General features: G+C 40.6%; 1 protein-coding gene across 1 annotated transcript in view; it reads left to right on the top strand.

Annotated features, from left to right (window-relative positions):
* Window positions 1-218: 218 nt before the first annotated feature.
* LOC136881806 (mannosyl-oligosaccharide alpha-1,2-mannosidase IA) overlaps window positions 219-21,409 on the top strand; it is a 90,238-nt gene continuing 69,047 nt past the window's right edge. The window contains exon 1 of the mRNA XM_068229396.1: window positions 219-276. The gene's annotated coding sequence lies outside the window, so the exon portion shown is untranslated. The remainder of the gene's footprint in view (window positions 277-21,409) is intronic.

The following is a 21,409-nucleotide window of genomic DNA, read 5'->3' as shown; positions in this document are numbered from 1 at the left end:
GTAAGCTGAGATAGGATACCTGGGTTCGTTTACTCGTTTGAATTCACTCAGCTGTGTATTATTAAAGTCTTTATGCACACCCAGCTGGTGGTACTGTATCTGCCACTTCGAGTGGTATGATGATAGCGCGCACCTCTTTGGCGCAGACCTTGGGTGAGTAACAGACAGAACAGACGTAATCAGATCACAGCTGATTTCAAGTCTGAGTCTCTCATTGGTCTCAGCCAAGTGAGAGTCGTAGATCAGGGACTGTTGCAGTAACTCACTATATTTCAGGTATTTACAACGTGATTGACTGTGATTTTGTTATCACTAATAATGTTCTTTCGGTATTGGTGTATGTTACTCGTTCCAAAGAAGTTATTAGGGTATTTTTTATTCTGAAGTATGCTATCTCGGTTACCTTTTGATTTTGAGGTTACGGTATAACATGTTGCTTGGTTTTGGCATGGATGTTGGCTGACCACTGGAAAAACTGTTATTTTATCTAGAGGATGATTTGAATTTAGCTTTTTCTATGTCTTCCATGCTTTGCCTGTCAGTGACATCTCAAGTTAGTTTACAGTGTTGCCCAATACTCTGACACTTTGTTTCATAAACACAAACTATTATTTAAATGTTTCTGTTTTAAAGGTAGGCCCTTATTGTTTTGGCTGTGTTTATTATTGTAATAAAATACAGTCTTTGGAATGGTGTAGGACATATTTTCTAATTGAAAATTAATGTATTTATTAGCCAAATAAGTTTTCATTTTCAACTTAAGCTCAGAATTGAAAGAAACGGCAAAAAGTATGATTGTGAAACCCGGTGTTATCATTGTCCTGAACATTAGCTATCTGTGAGGCGGTCACAATCCTCATCTTCAGACAATTTAATTTGGTTGGGAGGTTGAGGAACGTGTATATTTCTCGTAATAGTAAATCGATTTCAAGAGACTTCATGTAAGAGAAAATCCTCTCTGTTGAGAGCATTTGAGCCAAGCAGACGGTTAACAAAATTTTAATATCCTTATTACTAGGGCCCGGAAATTTTAATAATAATAATAATAATAATAATAATAATAATAATAATAATAATAATAATAATAATAATAATAATATTTTCTTTACGTCCCATTAACTACTTTTACGATTTTTGGAAACTCCTAGGTGCCGGAATTTAGTCCAATAGGAGTTCTTTTATGTGCCAGTAAATCTACCCGTACAAAGCTGACGTATTTCAGCCCCTTCACATACCACCAGCCAAGTTGGGGTCAGAAGGCCAGCGGCTCAACAATCCGAAGCTCTCAGCCCGGCGAGACAGTCCTTTCCTGACCATTCCTTCCATCCATATCTTCTCTAACATCATGTTCTCAAGTTCACGGTCTTCCTCTTCTGTCTTTCTATCGTATCGCCAATCTAGTATTTTCTTAGATTAGTGATCTTTGTTCATTTGTTGCACACGAGGAATCAGCAAGGCACTAGCAACAACAGCCAACTGAACCGGATCCGTGAGTCCAAAGACCCTTCTCTACCAGAACTTACGTGATTCTATGTATGTATGCATGTATTTGCGTTATAATATGTACCAATTATGTATACAGGGGCCAATAGACACAGCTGCAGCCGCTTAAGTTAAGGCAGTTCGGCGTGTAAAGTAAAGCATAGGTGCAACCATGACAGAGCCAGGAGGTAGAAGGGATTATTCCTATGTTTTATTATGAATTTGGTAACAACCAGGAAATATGAGACAGTGAAGTTGTTATGCCTCTATTTTATGACAAAGTAATCGCTGTTGCTTTACGTAGTTTATGCACCCTACGGTACTGCTTTCTAATTTTGACAGTACGGTATTAAATAATCATATTAAAGACATAATTAAAATACTTCATAAATTTTAAAATAATAATATGCTCTGTAAATCGCGGAGTATATTACACGATGTATTCTTGTAGCTAATAATATCCTGTTGCCCTCATACTCTGAAAATGAAACAAATAAAGGTAATATACAGGATGTATCCCTGATGAGGTTGCAAACTTTCAGGGACGACGGAGGACAGCAAATGGATCAAGGAACCGTACGTAGTCCAGAAACGTGGGAGTCAGAAGTTATTAATAGTGCCCGGATTTCCATGCACTATCGAATCTCAAAATATGCATGCATTCATGCACTATCATAATTATGGCAAAACACACACAATAAACTGGAAAATATGCATTATCAAAATTCAGTTCGTTGAAACACTGTGCAAAAACTAATTTCTCCAAATTGTCTCGATTTAACGTCATCCGTTTATCTGTCATCACGTCATCACATACTTAAGCACAGAAAATGACCTTTCTACGTCACAAGAAGTGACAGGTGCATAGGTCTACTTTAAATGAGGACATTTTGGACAAAGTGAAGTAAAATTGTACATCTTCGTATTTTCACCACAATATGTCTTTTATAAGCTTGAATTCAAAATGAGGATCTGAACGTATCATTATGTTCGGCTTATCTCGAGCTGCCGCAGCTACTTCGTGCGATGATTGCCGAAGATTGAAGATTTTCATTTTTTATTAATTTTCTGTTAGCAAATCAGAAATTATGTTTTTAGTATGTGAATAAGAGTTAATTACATCATCTCATGTAAATTTTCAAAGGGTTTTGTGAAAAATAAATATTCTAAAAATTATCAAAAAAAGTGTCTCATTGTGGACCACCCTCCCCATGCGCCCAAGTCAGAAGAAAAGCCATGTTATGCAATATAAACGATCACATATTAGCTTTTAAATCCAAAATCTTCAAAATGTGCATTGTGTATGCCCTTCCTCACGCCAACATTATATGGAGGGATGTAAGCACTATTGCGTGTTTCTGTGGTGGTTGGTAGTGTGGTATGTTGTCTGAATATAATTGGAGTGTTGGGACGGACACATACACCCAGTCCCCGAGCCAGAAGAATTAATCAGAAGCGATTAAAATCCCCGACTCGGCAGGGAATCGAACCCGAGACCCTCTGAACCGAAGGTCAGTATGCTGACCATTCAGCCAACGAATCGGACCATTTAGAATCATTAATTTATAAAACGAATATTTGCAAAGTTTGAAGAGTGTGACTAGCTTATTTAGAAACACGCATTTGCATGGAAATCCGGGCTCTAGTTATTAATAATTCGTCGGTTCTTAACAGGCGCCGGGATGTTGACAGAATGTTGTACCGCAGTAGCCTAGTTCTTTTAACGTGCCGGAAGCCAACGACGTGAGGTTGTCAGCTTTAACAGCCGCCGACCTCAGTTGGGTTTAAAGCCGTTAACTTGGGATTATTAGACCAACGCCGTATGCTCTACACCACTGCGGCCAGCAGTCAAAATTTAAAGCAAAAATCGGTCTGTACAGTACACGTTGTAAATGGAGCAGCTTGTGGAACTCGTGCAGGTAAACGGACTTTTGCTTAACTTTTGACTCGATCGTTCCTTATCTCCTTCCATATCTTATGGTTCTTTATCTCAAATTGATCCATTTGCCGTCCTCCATCATCCCCGAAAGCTTGTATATAACATCATCACGAATACACCCTGTAGAATCTGACTTTACACCCCTATTCAGTAACACAAATAAAAGGGTAATTTTTTTTTTTTAAATATCCTGTCTACCTACTTTACTTCTCTGGTTTATATTGTGATGTTTTGGCCCTGACCCGAAAAAAAAAAAAATCTTGTATGTAGGCTTAGCAACCTAGATTTCGTTTCAAGGCTGCATAGAATTTATCAGAAACTCTGACCAATGAGAGCCCCCGTGGCTCAGACGGCAGCGCGTCGGCCTCTCACCGCTGGATACCGTGGTTCAAATCCCGGTGACTCCATGTGAGATTTGTGCTGGACAAAGCGGAGGCGGGACAGGTTTTTCTCCGGGTACTCCGGTTTTCCCTGTCATCTTTCATTCCAGCAACACTCTCCATTATCATTTCATAGCATTTATCACTCATTAATAAATCACCTTGTGAGTGGCGACCCCATTGTAATAACAGCCTATATATGTTTCATTCATTCCATCCCTGACCCGGTCAATGACTGGAAAACAGGTTGTAGGTTTTTATTTTCTGACCAATGAAAGGCACCTAGCCATCCCAGATTCTGAGAAAGGATTAGTGCTGTTGTATGCAGTTGAGGCACTCAGACCTACAGACAAAGGGTTAGAAATCTCAATTTTAAAGGAATTTTGAAGCCAACTTCAGTAATTGAAATGTATTCTTTACGAGATGAAATTCGCCAACCGGGTGAGTTGGTCCTGCGATTAGGGGCGCGCAGCTGTGAGCTTGCATCCGGGAGAGAGTGGGTTCGAACCCCACTGTCGGCAGCCCTGAAGATGGTTTTCCGTGGTTTTCACACCAGGCAAAAGCTGGGGCTGTACCTTAATTAAGGCCACGGCCGCTTCCTTCCCACTCCTAGCCTTTCTCTATCCCATCGTCGCCATAAGACCTATCTATCTGTGTCGAGCGACGTAAAGCAAAGAGAAATTCGCCAGTTATTCTACTATAGTCTGTAAATTAAATGAGCTGACTAAATGACCAAAATATGGCTTCCGATTGAGATAGCTAAAATTAAAATTCAGGAAACTCAATCGTCAAAAATTACCAGTGCTTCGCCCAGAGTGCGGCATGGGCTCATCAGTTGGATACCGCACCTTTTCCAAGACACTGGCCGGCTAGCACGCCGGTAGCGACACCACTGCAAGCCATACATGTGATAAGCACAATACAGTGCCGACGTGCTAGGGGAGAATTGCATCTCCACTTGCTATATTGCCCTCCCGGGCTAGTATGACCAAAATATGGCTTCCGATTGAGATAGCTAAAATTAAAATTCAGGAAACTCAATCGTCGCTACCGGCGTGCTAGCCGGCCGGTGTCTTGGAAAAGGTGCGGTATCCAACTGATGAGCCCATGCCGCACTCTGGGCGAAACACTGGTAATTTTTGACGATTGAGTTTCCTGAATTTTAATTTGAGCTGACTAAATGTTTAATTTTTTTAAATAATTGCCTAAATATATAAAAAATTGCATTATTTACATAATATGTAAAATATGTAATATTCCTAAGAATATGTAAAATGAAACATATCAGAACCACAGTTCGCCGATATTTCCAGTTGTCTGCAAGTAAAGGAATGGAATATATTTAATTACATACGAATCTGGGCCCTTCTTATAACTGTCCAAAGCGTCCGTACTGTATTCAAGTGTGCAAAAGTGTGGTATGTTTCGAGCTGTCAGAGGAGAGATGGCGTGGAATGACGTAAGTAGAAAAATAAGCTTGATGATAATGATGATGCTTGTTGTTTAAAGGGGCCTAACATCTAAGGTCATCGGCCCGAAATAAGCTTGCGTGGAGCTTTTAAAAGTAGGAAAGATCATAATGTGAAGATAAAGTTGGAACTGAAGAGGACAGATTAGGGCAAATATCAATTTATAGGACGAGAAGTAAGGGATTGGATTTGCTATTGGCTTAACGTCGCACCGACACAGTAGGTCATATGGCGACGATGGGACAGGAAATGGCTAGGAGAGGGAAGGAAGTGGCCGTGGCCTTAATTAAGGTACAGCCCCAGCATTTGCCTGGTGTGAAAATGGGAAACCTCGGAAAACCATCTTCAGGGCTGCTGACAGTGGGGTTCGAACCCACTATCTCCCGATGGAATAAAGTATCAAGGGATATGTTCGATAAATTTCCAAGTTCTTTGAAAATATTTAAGAAAAAAAAAGACCTAGGTAAACAAGTAATCGGGAATCTGCCACCTGGGTGACAGCCCTAAATGCAGATGATTGATTGATTGAAAGCAGACAAAGCCTGAAGAGAGCGGGGAATTTAAGAAAATCGCATTGGTTATTTCCGCTCTGTTATTTGGTGGCCAACGACATTAAAAATATAGACTGCTAATCTGATGGCCATCGTTGAATCTACTTGAACCACTGGCAGCCATGACACTTGTAGGCAAAACATATGCTTATTTCTTCTGAATCTGCCGTAGAAAGGCTCTGCAGAAGTTGTTGTGTGATGGAGTACGGTCTTTGAGGTGTGCACGGTTAAAATAAATAAATAAATAAATACATAAATAAATGTAGGCTATGAATTCAGTCGAATGAAGTCAGGCGAGGTTTGACCAAGAGAGGTCTGGTAGGATACCGTATGTGGAAGGAATGCTACACTCAACCAGGGGTCAGGTGTTCTCAACTTTGGAATCTGGGGTTACCCCATTTAGTAGACATTGTTGGATGCGCTTGAGAACGGTTGGCTGTTGAGAGAGCTCTTGCATTATTGTAGTGATGAAGTAGTGAAAACCTATTGAAATAGCTAAATTTTGTGTATATCTGATTCATTTAGTGCTGTTTATATAGTGGTGTTTAGTGCTTGTTGGTAGAAATTGGGAGTAGTGATATTTATTTAAATTTTGTAACAAGTAATTCAGTTGGTCTTCAGTAAATTACGTTTTCTAGGTTAAGTAGGCTAGCTAGGTGTACCTTGTTTCGAATTTAGGTTTAGGAAATACTTTACGTAATAATATTAACTTTAAAAATATTTGTAAATATCTGTAGGTTCGTTGGTTATACCACTTCCTTCGTGATTACGAAGGCAGTGGTTATACTTACAAAGGCAGATTATCATAAGGAATAGTACCGTAACTTCTGCAGCAACTTCTCCGGTATTTCGTATAGATATCCGTTCAGACTATCGCGAAGGTAATAATTTACTACATTAAAAACACGATACGCCTGTAAACTTCCATTTAAAAAGAAGTTAAAGAGATTACACGGTATAGTTAACAGTCGTATTGTTATTGATTATTGTCGCTAATCATATTGAAATATTGCATTGTTGGCTACAGTCGTGAACAAAGGGTGTAGTGTAGTCAAGTAAATATAAATAAAAATCAGCTGACCTTGTATTCCATTCATTTGTACTTCGGAGTAGGTAGTTAAAGTATCCGTAATTTATATTTCGCTCCCTCGATCTTTCAGTATTTATGAGCGGTTAGCTAATAATAATAAAGTTCATATATCCCAGTAATTGCAGTTCAAGTCCCTGGAGTAGTACCGGTAGTAGTTTTGATAAAAATATTTGAGAAACTGTAGACAACCTCGTATTTTTCAGTAGGCCTAATTAAGGACACTTTTATTCTCCGTCCCGTGGAGTAGGGAAAATAATAGTAATCCACCAGCTGTAATAATCACATAACCACATTTCAGTAGAATTGTAGTGAAGATAAGGTATAATATATTAGATAGTATCTTGCCAGTTATGTTCGTGTTTTTCTTGTTGTACGGCAATCCTTTCGATACTTAAGCATTTAACCAAACGCAGTGTAGTGTAGTGTAGATACATTGTAGTATAGATACAGTACATTTAGATAGTGCCGTATCCTGCCTGCTATATTCGTGTGTTATTTTTCGTATGTATCTATTAGACCGTAATACTAATAATAATTTGTCTAAGCATTTAGCTTCGTTGGTAATCTTTGAGTACAGTAGTTCTTGCAAATTTCATTTCTGTTGTGCTTAGTTTAATGACATACGGTTCGGTACCGGTATCGTAATTAGGATACGTCTGTAGTTTAAAATTACTGTAGTGTACTGTACAGTAGTATACGAATAATATCCTATTAGAATTTAGTGTGATTATTTTATTATTGTAAAATATTTGTGTAGTACTGGTGTAGTAGAGGTATCCGTAGAAACTCTTACTAAAATACTGTTGTTGTAATTAGAATAGGCTTAATTGCAGTTTGGAATTGTGTAGTTCTTGTGTAGGCTATTACTTTCGATATTCAGTAATTAACAGCAGTTTTTATCCTGTCAGGGGTTGTAGGATAAAAAAAAAAAATAGAGCACGACTAAGTAATATTGTAGTGTAGTCGTATATTAATTACCTTATTGTTGTGTACTATCCCAGACAATATATCCCTCCGTTCATTTATTTTTTGCAAATAAGTTATTTTATTTCTAATTTCATTTTTCCCTGTAAAGAATGGCTAAGGAGCGCGAGTGTACTTACTGTGGGTGTAGCGAGGCATTGAGGGGTATGAGGGAGGAGTTGGAAAGTTTGAGGGAGATAATTAGGATTCTCACAGAAGACAGGAAGGAAGATAGGACTCCCTCAAACAATGTACAGGTTACAGTAGGTGTACAAGAGGGAGGGGAAGGAAAGGGAGGAGTTGTAGAAGACAGGTGGTCTAATGTTCTAAGGGGAAGGAGATTGCAGGCTAAGGGCTCTATTCAGGATCAGAATTCAGGACAGGTGTCTGTGCGAAATCGGTACGAGCCACTCCAGGTAGAACAACAGAGGGAAGATGAGGGACAGGGAACTGTTGGTGAGATGTGTGGAAGTAGGAGGAAGGGAAAAGGTAGGAAAGGAAAACGTAGAGTAGAGGATAGGAAAAGACAGGTGGAACAGGGTCACGGGAAGGAGAAAAGGGAGGAGGAAGTAGCTTCTGCAGCTATCAGGAAATATAGGGCTGACCAGGAGGGGAGGGGATCAAATGAGGTGGGTAGGGTTGAGGCTCTGGTCATGGGGGATTCCATCGTTAGACACGTGGGGAAAGTGTGTGGAGGAAAGGGTACCAGGGTAGAGTGTTATCCAGGAATTAGGTTGAGGCAGATGTTGAGGAAAGTAGAAGAGAGGGAGGAGGGGAAGGAGAAGGTGGTAGTGTTTCATGTTGGTACCAACAACGTAAGGCAAGCTGATATAAGTACCAACATAGTTGGAGATGTGTGGGATCTGGTAAATGCAGCACAGGTGAAGTTTAAGAAAGCGGAGATTGTTATTAGTGGAATACTGTGTAGAAGGGATACTGACTGGAGGGTGATTGGGGATTTAAATGAGACTATGGAGTGGGTATGTGGGAAACTGGGAGTGAAATTTCTATATCCTAATGGGTGGGTAGGAGATAGGGATCTGCGCTCAGATGGCCTTCATTTAAACCGCAGTGGTACGTATAAGTTAGGAAATTTGTTTGGAAGGGTAATAGGGAGGTACATTCAGAGAAACGGGATGGCCTAGGGAGCGGTGATAAGGGAACAGGGAACTGGAAATCAAGTAGGGATGACATAAAATTGTTAGTGTTGAACTGTAGAAGTATTGTAAGGAAAGGAATAGAATTAAGTAATTTAATAGATATATATTTACCAGATATTGTAATAGGAGTTGAATCATGGCTGAGAAATGATATAATGGATGCAGAAATTTTCTCACGGCACTGGAGTGTGTATCGTAGAGATAGGATAGGAAGGGTGGGAGGGGGAGTGTTCATTCTGGTGAAAGAAGAATTTGTAAGCTACGAAAAAGTTAAAGATGAGACACATGAAATTCTAGGTGTAAGGCTCATTTCTAAAGATAATAGGCAACTTGATATATTTGGAGTGTACAGATCGGGAAAGGGTAGCACTGACGCGGATTCAGAATTATTTGATAGGATAATCAGCTATGTGGGAAACGACATGGAAAGAAATGTGATTGTAGCGGGAGATCTGAATTTGCCAGATGTCAATTGGGAAGGAAATGCGAATGACAGGAAGCATGACCAACAAATGGCAAATAAGTTAATATGGGAAGGACAGCTGATTCAGAAAGTGATGGAACCAACCAGAGGGAAAAATATCCTGGATGTCATGCTGATAAAACCAGATGAGCTCTATAGGGAAACTGAAGTAATAGATGGTATTAGTGATCATGAAGCTGTTTTTGTGGTAGTTAAAAATAAATGTGATAGAAAGGAAGGTCTTAAAAGTAGAACTGTTAGGCAGTACCATATGGCTGATAAAGCAGGCATGAGGCAGTTTCTAAAAAGTAATTATGATCGGTGGAAAACGGTAAATAAAAATGTAAACAGACTCTGGGATGGGTTTAAAGAAATTGTTGAGGAATGCGAAAACAGGTTTGTACCATTAAGGGTGGTAAGGAATGGTAAAGACCCACCTTATTATAATAGAGAAATAAAGAGACTAAGAAGGAGGTGCAGACTGGAAAGAAATAGAGTTAGAAATGGCTGTGGAAGTAAGGAGAAATTGAAGGAACTTACTAGAAAATTGAATCTAGCAAAGAAGGCAGCTAAGGATAACATGATGACAAGCATAATTGGCATTCATACGAATTTTAGTGAAAAATGGAAGGGTATGTATAGGTATTTTAAGGCAGAAACAGGTTCCAAGAAGGACATTCCAGGAATAATTAATGAACAAGGGGAGTGTGTATGTGAGGATCTTCAAAAGGCAGAAGTATTCAGTCAGCAGTATGTAAAGATTGTTGGTTACAAGGAAAATGCCGAGATAGAGGAGGAGACTAAAGCCAAAGAAGTAATAAAATTTACATATGATAACAATGACATTTACAATAAGATACAAAAGTTGAAAACTAGAAAAGCGGCTGGAATTGATCAGATTTCTGGGGATATACTAAAGACAATGGGTTGGGATATAGTACCATATCTGAAGTACTTATTTGATTATTGTTTGGTCGGAGGAGCTATACCAGATGAATGGAGAGTTGCTATAGTAGCCCCTGTGTATAAAGGAAAGGGTGATAGACATAAAGCTGAAAATTACAGGCCAGTAAGTTTGACATGCATTGTATGTAAGCTTTGGGAAGACATTCTTTCTGATTATATTAGACATGTTTGCGAAATTAATAACTGGTTCGATAGAAGGCAATTCGGTTTTAGGAAAGGTTATTCCACTGAAGCTCAACTTGTAGGATTCCAGCAAGATATAGCAGATATCTTGGATTCTGGAGGTCAAATGACCTGTATCGCGATTGACCTGTCTAAAGCATTTGATAGGGTGGATCATGGGAGACTACTGGCAAAAATGAGTGCAATTGGACTAGACACAAGAGTGACTGAATGGGTTGCTATATTTCTAGAAAATAGATCTCAGAGAATTAGGGTAGGTGAAGCTTTATCTGACCCTGTAATAATTAAGAAGGGAATTCCTCAAGGCAGTATTATCAGACCTTTATGTTTTCTTATATATATATAAATGGTATGAGTAAAGGAGTGGAATCGGAGGTAAGGCTTTTTGCGGATGATGTTATTCTCTATAGAGTGATAAATAAGTTACAAGATTGTGAGCAACTGCAGCGTGACCTCGAAAATGTTGTGAGATGGACAGCAGGCAAAGGTATGATGATAAACGGGGTTAAAAGTCAGGTTGTGAGTTTCACAAATAGGAAAAGTCCTCTCAGTTTTAATTACTGCGTTGATGGGGTGAAAGTTCCTTTTGGGGATCATTGTAAGTATCTAGGTGTTAATATAAGGAAAGATCTTCATTGGGGTAATCACATAAATGGGATTGTAAATAAAGGGTACAGATCTCTGCATATGGTTATGAGGGTGTTTAGGGGTTGTAGTAAGGATGTAAAGGAGAGGGCATATAAGTCTCTGGTAAGACCCCAACTAGAGTATGGTTCCAGTGTATGGGACCCTCACCAGGATTACCTGATTCAAGAACTGGAAAAAATCCAAAGAAAAGCAGTTCGATTTGTTCTGGGTGATTTCCGACAAAAGAGTAGCGTTACAAAAATGTTGCAATGTTTGGGTTGGGAAGAATTGAGAGAAAGAAGAAGAGCTACTCGACTAAGTGGTATGTAATACCAATATAAATGGTCCGTTATTGGACATTATAAATTTTCCTGCTAACACATTCTTGGTTGCCAGCGTTTCGCCCTCGTGTGCTAGGGTGGGCTCATCAGTTGGTACCTAGCACACCTACCAATACGCTGGCTAGTGGAGGCCACTGCGTAGGCTAACTGGAGCCACCGGCAGTGCCAATGCACTAAGAGACTTTGTCTCATCAGCAAAAATTGATGCCTGCTTGGCCATCAGATGATATAGATGTTGATTCCCATAGGGAATCTGAAATATTTGTCCTGAATGAGTAAATTTATAATACCAATATAAATGCTCCGTTATTGGACATTATAAATTTTCCTGCTAACTCATTCTTGGTTGCCAGCGTTTCGCCCTCGTGTGCTAGGGTGGGCTCATCAGTTGGTACCTAGCACACCTACCAATACGCTGGCTAGTGCATACCGTGGAGGCCACTGCGTAGGCTAACTGGAGCCACCGGCAGTGCCAATGCACTAAGAGACTTTGTCTCATCAGCAAAAATTATATATCCTTAATGTGGTTGTTGGTGGCTATCAGTTATAAGCGAGTTACCCTCTAAATAGTAATATCTGTGTATCGATTGTAGTAATAGACAAGATGGATGACACTTAGGGCACAAAAATAAAGATAAATGTGGTCCTAAAACACCATTAAACGACCACAGAGAGACATATGGAGCGAATTTTACTCGACGGACGCAATGGTTTACAAAGACTGGCAAGCAAGAGGATATGAGCTCAGACACTTGATTACACGCTTTGCAATACACGGATTTCATTATAAGCTGTGTAAAACAAAGAAATTCCATCAACCAGACACGGACTGTGTATGTGAACCGTTGCCTACGCTATAATATTATAACGTAGGCAACGATGTGAACGATATCATGCCATGACTTGTACTTGTCGGCGCGAATCGATGATAGCCTTCTGCAGAGATGACTAATGTTGTGTATTAATGTAAATATCTTTTGGCCATTGGCTGCAATAAAATATTATTATTTGGTGGCCATCTTGTGTGTCGGGTGCTTCACAGTAATTGTTTTGGCGTCAAATTTTGTCTTGAGTTCTTCTTTCGAACGATATATTTACAATGGCGATATTATTTATAGATACGGAGATTTCAGCTTTGCAAAATCATACCACGTTTTGTGACGAATGTGTCAGCGGTAGTACACGCTCAGCGCTGGACGACCGAAAAGAAAGACGTGTTTTCACGTCAAAAACTTCCTTTCGGAAATAAACCACAATCAGAACAGCGCCACAGTGTTTGCCGTCCTAGTCCTCAGCCTGTAGACAAACGTTGTTACGTGTGACGACGATATTTCGGTTTACTCTGCAATTCAAGCACATGAATCTTGAACACTTTCGTGCGAATAACATTTAAAAATCTACAGCACACTAAAATACGCTGTTCACTTGATTCGGAAGTGCTCAGGCTGATAGATACGCTGTGTCGATAGATTTACGGGCACATAAAAGAACTCATGCAGGACAAAATTCTGGCACCTCGGCGTCTACAGAAACCGTAAAAGTAGTTAGTGGTACGTGTTGTATAGATATTATTTGATTTAAACACTTTCATGTTTTTGTAATGTTCTCCAGCTCAAGTATGGTTCCAAAACTATAGAAATCTATAGCCATTCAAAGTGTGACAGAAGTATTTCATCCAACTGTTTCATGATGGACCAGAACACATATGGTACCAGAAGGAAATTAAGACCTAGAACCATTAATTCTTAGAGAAGAGGTAGAACGTGGAGTGAAAAAGCTACACAATAGGAGAGTCCCTGGCACTGATGGAATTGCCACCAAAGTGCTTAAGAACAAGGGTGAATTTGGCATTGATCTTCTTCACAGGCTGTGCCAGAAGATCTGGATATCTGGGACTTGGCCAGAACAATGGTGCTGCTCCATCTTTACACCACTATTCAAAAAGGGCTCCCCTCTTAAATGCGAAAATTACAGAACAATAGTTCTTATTTCCCATGCCAGCAAATTAATGCTCAGAATACCAAACACCGAGCTTGATAGCTAGAGTCGCTTAAATTGCCCAGTATCCAGTATTCAGGAGGTAATGGGTTAAAACTGCACTGTCGGCAACCCTGAAGATGGTTTTCCGTGGTTACCCTTTTTTACACCAGGCAAATGTTGGGGCTGTACCTTAATGAAGCCCACGGCCGTTTTCTTCCCTCTCCTAGCCCTTTCCTATCCTTCGTTGCCATAAGACCTATCTGTGTCGGCACTATGTAAAGCAACTTGTAAAAAAAGACAATACCAAACATGAGGCTGAAGACCATCCTCCTGCCACAAATAACAGATGAGCAGACTGGGTTCATTCGATAAAAAGGAACGTGTTGTTGTTTGGATCCTCAGTATATAGACTGGTTTTATGCAGCTCTCCATGTCACCTTATCCTGAGCTAACCTTTTCATTTCTACATAACTAGTACAACTATTCTACTCTTTCACCTTCAGCATTCTTCTGTAACACCATATTTCAAAAGCTTCTATTCTCTTTCTTTCTGAGCTAGTTATTTTCCATTTTTCACTTCCATAAAATGCCATGCTATCCACCAGCAGACTTGAACAGCTGTTATCCTTGATCCAACCAACTGGTTCAAAAGAGACTTATCCCAGGACAAGGAAGTTGACGAGGAAGAGAAGAGCGTTTATGAACCTTGCATTCCACTATAGTATATATAAGTATATAAGTAGGAGACGTAACTGATCCGTGATGGCTCTGCTATTTGGAAGCAGAGGCAGTGTACATAAGCATTCGTGGGAAATACTGAAAAAGCTTGGAATCCAGCTCAGGAGTTCGGAAAAAATTATAGTGGACATTTTAAAAGAATAGTTAACAATTTTAAATCATCACATATACTACTCCTAAATGATAAACCAATTAGTGTTTCCTTTCTGTACAATAATTTTAATATTTTTGGTTATCATCGCCTAAATTGTGAAAATTCTGTATCCTTGTGGTCATTCATGTTTTGTGAAGGGATGTCTTGAAAAAAATATTTAAACGCCTTTCTGATTCCTGTATCAATGTTCGAAGTGAGCAAATTTCTTTTCTTAAGAATTGCCTTTCTTGCTTGTGCCAGTCTGCATTTTATGTTCTCCTTACTTCTGCTATCGTTAGTTATTTTACTACCCAAGTAACAATATTCATCTACTTCCTTTAAGACTTCATTTCCTAATCAAATATTTCTTGCATCACCCGACTTCATTCAACTGCACTCTGTTAGCTTTGTTTTGGTTTTATTTATTTTCATCGTGTACTCCTTCTCCAAGAATCCACCATTCAGTCATTTCACAAAGGAACTTGTGAGCAAACTCTTGACCTCCGGCAGCTCATGGAAAGCACCAGAGAATTTGAAATCACGATACACATGTGTTTCGTGCACTAAAAAAGCTTTTGACAAGGTGAAATGGTTGAAACTGTGGAAAAAACAATGGTAAAAGTCAGTGACACCCTCCTGGTGTGAGATGAGTGCATTCTTTCCCCTCTCCTATTCAACACATATACCAGGTGAGTTGGCCATGCGGTTAGGGGCGTGCAGTTGCAAGCTTGCATCCGGGAGATAGTGGGTTCGAATCCCACAGTCGGCATCCCTGAAGATGGTTTTCCGTGGTTTCCCATTTTCACACCAGGCAAATGCTGGAGCTGTACCCTAATTAAGGTCACAGCCACTTCCTTCCAACTCCTGGCCCTTTCCTATCCCATCATCGCCATAAGACCTATCTGTGTCGGTGCGACATAAAGCCACTAGGAAAAAAAATTAATAAATTCAACATATACAGTGAGTACTTCATAAGGGAGGTGTTTGAAGACTGGAATGATGGCATTGTAATTGGAGGCAGACAAGTAAGTCATCTTCGATACTCAGGCGCCTCATTGATAATTGCAAAAGCATCAGCATATACTGGAGACTATCATACGGAGGTTAAAATAACATAGTAAAGTGTATGGACTTTAAGTCAACACCATGAAGACCAAAGTGAGGATAATAGATTGCACTAACAACAACCTGACTGATATTGCAAAGGTTGCTAACTATAAAGTGGTGTGCAGTTTCAAGTACATTGCCACAGGATCAACTCTTTGGAAATGTGATGCTAGAGAAGAATATTGTGAATACCTTGGACAGCACACCGAATGAACAAGTCAATCCTGAAACAGCTCGGCGACTAACGACAGTTATCAAACAACAACAGTTCAGGTACTTCGGGTACTTTGTTAGGAGACCCGGCGGAGTGGAGAAGACGATCACTGAAGGGAAAGTCGTTAGGCTCAGAGGATGTGCTCCATTGAGACAGGTAGATCAGTTCAAGAGTTCTAAAGGAGAGAACCTGCAACAAGTAATTATCCCTGCCTAGGACAGAGACTCATGGAGACAGGTTGTCAAGAGGCTAGATGATGCTTGTTGTTTAACCCCTCAGTGTGGTGGATTTAAATGCCTGGTCGTCTCTGTGCTGCGGGAGGAGTTTTGAGCGTGGTGTTTACACTTTCCCAGATTGGTGCAAGGCTTTATTCAAGGCAACACAACTTTGATACTATTTTACGTATTTCAATAAAACTTTCACATGCATGTTTAGAAAACTCCATTCTTTTGGAAAATATTATGCTATCTTACATTAATAGTTGAGTTTGGTCTGGAACGTCTTGAAGCATCCCTCAATGCAGAGACCCGCTTCGCAGTCTGAACACCAAAACACTGTCTCTCTCCGAACTTTCTATTTGTAGTACACAACATAATTGGATAAATTTTGAAAAGTTTTGATCTGTATCAAGTGCCTCATTGTTGTTGAAATGCATAAAATTACTAATTGATTCAGATACATCCATTGAAATAACTGACTCAAAAATTGACGTTGACAGAATAGAGCTTTTAGAAAAATACACTGAAGAAAATGGAAATTGCAACACCCACAAGGAGTGGTGCTACATTGCTGCAATTGAACATGCAGGACGAGTATTCGATGAATACACTTTCAGGTCCCTCTGACCGCAAGTTTGGACAACAATCAATACAGGATGTGCCCACCACGAGCTGCAATACATTGATGAATTCGTCGAGGCATGGAGTGAATAAGGCCCTGGATTGCTTCCTGAGGAATTGTGGCCCATGCTTGCTGCACTGCACGGGTCAGTTGTTCCAGAGTTGTGGGTGGCTGAGGACGGTTGGCCAGTTGTCGACCCATCATGTCCCACACATGCTCAATAGGACTGAGGTCCGGGGATCTGGCGGGCCATTCTAAGGTTGTGATGTCGTGGAGAGCTTCTCTGGAGATGCGTGCAGTGTGAACCTGGGCATTGTCCTGCTGAAACATCCCATTAGCAATGTTCGCCATCATAGGGACAACCACTGGATTGAGTACCCGATCAACGTACTGTTGAGCAGTCATAGTGCCCTCAACAAGCACTAATTGTGATTTTACATTAAAGCCAATAGCTCCCCAGACCATTATGCTTGGTGTTGGTCCTGTGTGCCTCTCGACAATAAGATCTGGGCGGCCCCTCTCCCCGGTACGTCGGCGCACACGATTCCGGCGATTACTGCGGGCAAGATAGAAGTGCGATTCATCACTAAAGACGACCCTATGCCATTCATCGACCCACATCGATCTTTCTCGACACCAGGTCAGCCTTACACATCGCTGTTGTGGGGTCAATGAACACCTTCTGCAGGGACACGGGCTCATAAGCCAGCTGCATGCAGGCGATTACCAACTGTTTGTTGTGTAACGTGGGGTGCCACAGCTACTCGAATTTGCGCTGCTGTTGCATGGGGTTCCATCTGGGCCATCCGAATGATGCGGCGATCCTCTCTCACAGTTGTCTGTCGCGCTGGGCTTGTGCCAGGTCTACGAGTGTGGGTACCTTCATTTGACCACTGCTGCCATACACGTTGTACCATAGATGCCTGTCGGCCAACACATGCAGCGACAGTCCTTAGCAATAATCCAGCCTCACACAGCCCAATTATCCGAGCCCTCTCAAACAGCAACAGTTGTTGATAGCGTGCTCTTCTCTGTCGTCGAGGCATGTTTGACGGGGAACACTTCACTGCACAGACTGCAAGTCAACTACGCTACACCAGAGTCCGTATACTGGATTTGATTCCTCTGCGACCAATCACGTGGGGAGACCTGTAGCAACAATCCAATGGGTCTGAAACTTTGATCGTTTACATACCTACACTGCATCGTTCCATATCTTGAAAATCAACACAAACGACCATTGCCTTCATGGTGTTGCAATTTCCATTTTCTTAAGTGTAGCTTCATAGCCTAGGCTTTTGTATTATAGCCTTTAACATATAAAGAGCAATCACAACGTATATCTCATCCTTTGTGACTGGTTTCCAACCTCACATTCTGGAACGAAGTGGTAATAATTCCCTAGATTGTATTCTTTGTTCAGCATATAAATTTGTTTCATGAACTATTAGTTCCACTAACTCATCCATAAAGAATGTCTTAGAAACCGTCACACCATCACATTCCCCAGCTCCTTCATTCTGAGGTCCTGGGTTCTCTATAAACTATTATATTTGACCCACATAATTAGACATGTTTTCCCACTGAAATGTATTAGCCGTGACATTGCAGATTGCCATTCTGCCTACTATCAATTGTATCTTCTGATTCCAAACCAAGGACTTCACGTACAGCGATGTCAACCACATTACACAAATTACCATCTGAATTTTACAAATTTAAGTTAGAACCACTCAACTGTTCTAAACATCCTCTATTTCCAAGCTTGATAACCCACACTTGTTTATAAAAGCCATCTCCACTCAAGACCGACTGAATGCAGGACAGCGTGTGATAAGGAAAAAGGACGTGAAAAAAGAACAGTCTCAAGAAAGCCCTGAATAGATAAAATTTATGATTCTGTTGACAGCCAGGATCTTCCCCGAGAGGAAGTGAAGGTATAATGCAAGAAGTGTGCATAGTAGTCGCCAGATAGCAGACAAAAACAGTGCCTGCCCCTGGTGGCAGAGATAAACATTCCTTGAAATATCACTTGAATTTCAGTGACAAAACCCTATCGAAATATGGATCAAGGTATATCGTTCGAAAGCTCAGACTTCCCGCTTCCACCAGAAATGAGTTAAAACACAAACAGCTTTGATCGTAACTGCTAGATTGCAGTACAGTACACGCGTGTACCGTGCGAGCAGTGCTTGTTACTCCACCGCGCGCACTGGTTACTACATGACGAGCAGTGCTTGGCACTTCAGGCCGACAGGTTAAAGGGGCCTAACATCTAAGGTCATCGGCCCCACAAAGGCTAGCTACATGATGCCACTGCACCTTTATGAAGAGTTAGAATAAGACACAGCCAAACTATAGCAGTACATTTTGATGAAGGAATTTTGTGTATATCCACATTAATTTTGAAGTTATGATTTAAAAGGCAAGGTGCAGCATTGTAGCAGTCGGTGAAAGGTTAGTGTGTTTGTGCATGCCTGAGAAGTTTATTGCTCAAGACCCATAAACTAGGCACATTTTAAAATTTATTTCCATTACTTATACCTCCATAGTGTAAAGATTAGCATTATTAGCTGCTTTCCTGTTCAATTCCTGATACTGCCAGTAATGTAAGATTGACAGGAGGGCTTTAGAAAGTTAGATGCCAGCTCACATCTGCATTTGGGATTTGTCTGAAAAGAGCTGCACCACATTGGGATACGGACACAAATTTATAAGGGGCAGACAATTGAAAAGTGAACACCCGCCATATCACATATTCTGAGCGAAAGGTGGCAACACTTTTGTAATGTATCAATATTGCCATCGCTGTGGTAGGAAAACTGCATAGTGACAACTCACAGATGCACGCAGTTGTTGGGTTATGTCTTCATTGGTGCGTGGGCTGGTCTAGTGTGTTTGTGTAGCTGTAGAAATGGAGGCAAGCAAAGAAGAGCAGAGAAGTGTGGTTCGTTTTCTGTGGCTGAAGGTGCTGGAGTACGCGAAACTCATCGTCGCATGTCTGTTGTGTATGGCGAACACTGCACGTCCATGACGAATGTACACGAGTGGCATAGGAGATTCCGAAAAGGGCGCACATCACTGCAAGGCGATGCGCACCAAGGACAGGCCCATCGAGCCATTACTCCTGCTGTGATTGGACGGATCAATGGCCTTATCTGGGAAAACAGACAAATCACGGAGGAAGAAATTCTTGTTCAGGTCGACATTAGCCATGGCTAAGAAACAATGTTAGGTTTTGATCCACCCAATCAATACACATCACTTTACAAGTGAACTATTTAATTTAAAACGTAAAAATTTTGTCTTCAATGTTAAAAAATGAAATTAACTTGAAATTGACAAGCCTGTCATAACGTTTCATATGGAATCAATGTCCATTGTTGCTGTTCATATTTGAAACGGAAGTTACTTTTTGAACTATTAAGAAAAAATAGGAGAACATATACATATATTTAAAGAGGTAGTTTAAAACTTCTTGCAAACAATCTTTCAGCCAAGTTAAATATGAATGATCTTACTTGAAAAACGTTGCAAGCATTGTTGGAATCTGGTAGTTTCAGTGTGTTGACTGGGGAGATCAAAATTCTGGCCTCAGAAATGGATTGGTACTAAATCCATATCAGAATGATTAAAAGCATTAGCTTGTAGAATATTCTTTCAAATTTAGCTAATTTGGTAGAAGAAATCGTAAACCTTCTGAGACTGCCTGTCGTATGGCAACAACCAGCGCTGCATAACCACCTATTCGTGGCGTAAATCCTAAGAATAATCCTTTTTGAAAAAGACAAGGTCGTAAATGACACTCCCTATAGCTGGTTTAGAACGAGCCTTGCTCTGACTTGCTTCTCGCCACGCTACTGTGTATTAGCCATGGCTCTGTGCATGTCATTATCGAAGATCACGTGCATTTTCATAAAATTTGCATGCAGTGTGTTCCGCATCAACTGACGGAGGGACAAAAGATTGATAGAATGGTGTCATGTCTGAGTCATTTTGGCGACCTGAAGAAAGACATTCGTGGAGTCTGTTTCATTCAGACGAGGAAGTGCAAGAGTGGGTGCAGTTGTGGATCCGTCAGCGACCTACCTCTCTCTACAAAAGTGGAATTGATCATCTCGTCTCCCAGTAGGATAAATGTATTAACGCTTTTGGTAATTACTTTTGAATAAAACCATTCCGTGGTCACATTGTAGCAGGTGTTCGGTTTTCATTTGACTGCCCCTTTTACTTTTACTCATATTGACCTATTGTGTTTGTCCTGTGTTCTTATTCTTTTACAATCTCTGCTGATCTTTATCTTTGGTTCTTTCCTTTTCCTGTCTTTATCCAACTTTCTTCTTCCTACATCTCCCATATCAAGACTACAGACAGATCTGTCAAGATCCCCTTGTAGGTGGGGAAGGCAGGCGAAGAATACACCCACAGTATCCCCTACCTTTTGTAAGAGGCAACTAAAAGGGGCGACCAAGGGATGATCGAATTAGAACCATGAGACTACTTGTAATTAGTACCACCACGCGGGGAAGACCATGGATCGCCTTTACTTGCACGTAGTACCACTACTGTACGTTAGATACACAATTGGTTTGTGATTAGTAGCGAGAGTGTGTGAATCAGGGTGGGTTTTACAGTAAGTGTGATTAATACCACTCTATGCGCGACATCATGGGTCTGCCTTGCCTGTGATTAGTATCCACTATGTGAGGAACAGCACGGGATAGTACGAGTCCCTGTGATTAGTACACTTGTGTGAGGAACACCATAGGTTTGCGTTACATGT

The sequence above is a fragment of the Anabrus simplex genome, chromosome 10 (assembly GCF_040414725.1).
Source record: "Anabrus simplex isolate iqAnaSimp1 chromosome 10, ASM4041472v1, whole genome shotgun sequence".
In the NCBI taxonomy this organism is placed as follows: Eukaryota; Metazoa; Arthropoda; class Insecta; order Orthoptera; family Tettigoniidae; genus Anabrus; species Anabrus simplex.
The sequence above is the reverse complement of the archived record's forward strand: the minus strand, read 5'-3'. Positions and strand labels throughout refer to the sequence as shown.